The sequence below is a fragment of the Myotis lucifugus genome, unplaced genomic scaffold, assembly GCF_000147115.1.
Source record: "Myotis lucifugus unplaced genomic scaffold, Myoluc2.0 scaffold_269, whole genome shotgun sequence".
NCBI classification, from domain to species: domain Eukaryota; kingdom Metazoa; phylum Chordata; class Mammalia; order Chiroptera; family Vespertilionidae; genus Myotis; species Myotis lucifugus.
Window position 1 is genome coordinate 204841 of NW_005871317.1, and position 3092 is coordinate 207932.

Below are 3092 nucleotides of genomic sequence, written 5' to 3' on the forward strand. Positions count from 1 at the left end.
TGGCTCCTTTCCTGCCGCAGACATTTTTGAGAGTCGTCTCGTTAGGTATCCCCTGCCCCCACGGGGGTTCCCTCCCGTGGCCGCCGGGGGGCGCCGCCTGGGCGTAGAAGCGTCTCGTCGGGGTGCTCCTTCCGCCGTCGCCCGCCTCCTCTCACAACCACAAACAACATGGCGGCAGCGGCCACACAGAGCGCGCTCCCGACGCCGGGCCGGGCGCGGGGGCGCGCGCGCACGCTCGGGCCTTCAGCTGGCGGTCGGGAAAAGAGGGCGGGGCGACGCGGGCTGGGGGGGCGGGGCCCTGTTCGCTGGCCACGCCCCCTGGGTGTGGGCGTGGCCTCGGAGCGTAGGCGTGTGCGTGGCGCTGGAAAGGCTGGCGGAGGAGCCCGGCTGGAGAAGGAAGGACAAACAGGTGGTCCTACCGATTTGGGGGGAGGCAGATTTTCCTGCCTCTATAGCTCTCTAGACGAGACAACGCCTCAAGCTACTTAACCAGGGAACTAGAGCAATAGTACCCAGTATTAAAGCTAATTTCATAGAAGCATGTAAGGTTAGTGTACTCAAGGTTCCACTTATATACCATTTCAAACTGCTTCCGCTAAAGCTCAGCTGGAGGAAGTGAGTGCAAACAAAAAAATATGTTGTAACCCATCCAAAACAGCCTGCAGATTTTTACATACCTGGACTGAATTACCCCAGGCCCTAACAGACTTACCTCCGCAGAGTTGCATTTTAACATTATACCCTTGACTATATGGAAAAATGTCTGAGAAAACCAGTCAGATGAAATACTAGTATATCCTTGCATTTGGTGCATTGTTCCCCCCACCCCCCCAGTACTCTCTGCAATTATTTAACCATTTTATCATGTTTACCCGTTACAATGTCAAAGCTACCTGAAGATAAGGATCGTGTTTGCTTTGTAATCCCCAGCATCTAGAACTTCGCATGACAAGTAATGGGCAACCAAATTTCTTGGTTAACTAATCGCTGCTAATATTTATTTATACAGTTCACCTAATTGAGTCCTCACAGCTTGAATACATAGATACTATCATTATCTCCATTTTACAGATTAACAAACCGCAGCCCGGAATAGCTGCAACTAAAACAAAATTCAAGTCCAAACCCAGCTGACAACAAAAATCATGCCTTACTGTCCACTTTGTGGCATCGTCACCTGAAGTGAAATCCCAAGTAAGAAATTTCATTCATTCGAGTTCAAAGTTAGGAACGGATTTGCTTTACTCTCACAGAAACAGATATTCTTCCTCTCTGTTATGCAAGCTGATTGCCTATCATTTTACCTTGGCTTCCAGAAAGCCCATGGCTATATTTGAAGCTCAGTGGTGGCCTACTGTTGGCCTTTGCGGGGGGAGGGGGAGAGTCCACATATTAATGGTGGTTTTTCCCCTCCCATCTCAACTTGGCACTTATTATTTTCACTTTTATTTACACTTGTCCTCATTTCCCCTCTCTGTTATATGATTATAGCCTTCGTGGAACAAGAGAGGAAATAGTAAGTGCACAGGATAGATGAACGTCAAACAAAATACATGGTTTCCCACCTGTTCCTCCAGGTTGCCATCGGTTTTCATCTCCTCCGGGCACAAGTCCTGCTACCCAAACCTCTGCTGGGGCGAAGGCTGGAGGATGGGTTTCTATAGCTGGGTGGCCTCTGCTTGGATCAAAGCCAGCACCTGACCCCAGAGCAGCTCCCCCAATCAGGAGGCTCAGGACAAAGATTCAGCCAATAGGCTGTGGGAATCCGCTCAGCCAATCCCACAGTTCCCCAGGGGAACCCACCAGGAGAGGGCAGGTTGTTGGCATATCACTTTAACCTGTCTTGAGGCAGACAGACTATCACGTTTGTTTTTAATCTGGACTAAGGAATTTTAAAATGAATCTTCAACTGAGATATAGGACGCAAGAGGTATTTCTCTGTGCCCAAAAAATCGTTATTTGTGCCTCCTCGTTCTCATAATCACTAACAGGGATTGAACCTTAAGATGGGCTGACGCTATATGAGTGCCTTACATGTGGCGCTAATGTCACTTTAACAACCCAATTAGCAGGTACTGTGACTCTCCCTCATTTTACATATGAGGCTCAGGATTTGAACTCAGATGATGTGATTCCCAGAGCACGCTTTTAAACTTCAGACTGAACCTCATTCCCACTGCTGCCCGCCTGCTTGCTGTTAAGGCAGATCTTTGCAGATTGTCTCTGAATAAGAAACTGCTGCCTGGCCTTGAAACCTGGCTTCGAGGAAAGGGCCTATGAGGCCCAGAAATCAGGATTTTTAAAAGATTCCCAGGTGATTCTAATGTGCAGCCAAGGTTGCGAACCACTGGCCTAACCAGAAGCAATGGGAAGGAAGCCTGTTCCGCATCTGAAGACGAATTTGAATCTTAGTGCCTCCACTTGTTTTGTTTATTTCCCTTTCCCGTACCTCCGTTTTCCCGTGGGCCCTGTGGGATTCTGATCACTACATTACTCACCTCACAGGAGTTTGAAAACGTTTTGTGCCCTACAGAAAGTCAAACCAATGGATGGCATTTGGGGGGACTTTGGCTGAAAACAAAGCCCTAAACTTTGTGTGATGCGTCAAGAAAAAAAAAAAAAACAGAAAACTAATCGAGGCTCAGAGGGCTTCTTGCTGCCCTATTTCTCGTGTGAGAGGCCCCCTCTACCCACTGACCTCCCTCCCCTCCTCCTGCTTCCCTTTCAGCCTCTTCCCCCTGCTATCTTCAAAGCTGAAAATGTTCCCCCAGCTGCTCAGGGACTCTTTGAAGTAGCCCAGGACAGATGGAGAGGTTGATTGATGGAGGTTTCCCAAGGTCAAGCAGGGCCCCTGGAAGGCGGAGTCCCTCAAGTCTCCAAAACGCAACCTTCTCAAAACTTGGTCCTGCTGCTTAATGACCAAAGTCACTTCCCCTTCGGTGGGCGCTTTGTGTGGATTATCCCCGGACTCTCATAACCCCTCGTCATCTCCTTGACCTCCCAGCCCAGCAGACAGGGTAACCAGGACTCTCAGCTTTCGAGAAACCATTTGCCCTGGGGTCAGATGGAAACTGGAATTGGATCCACATTGA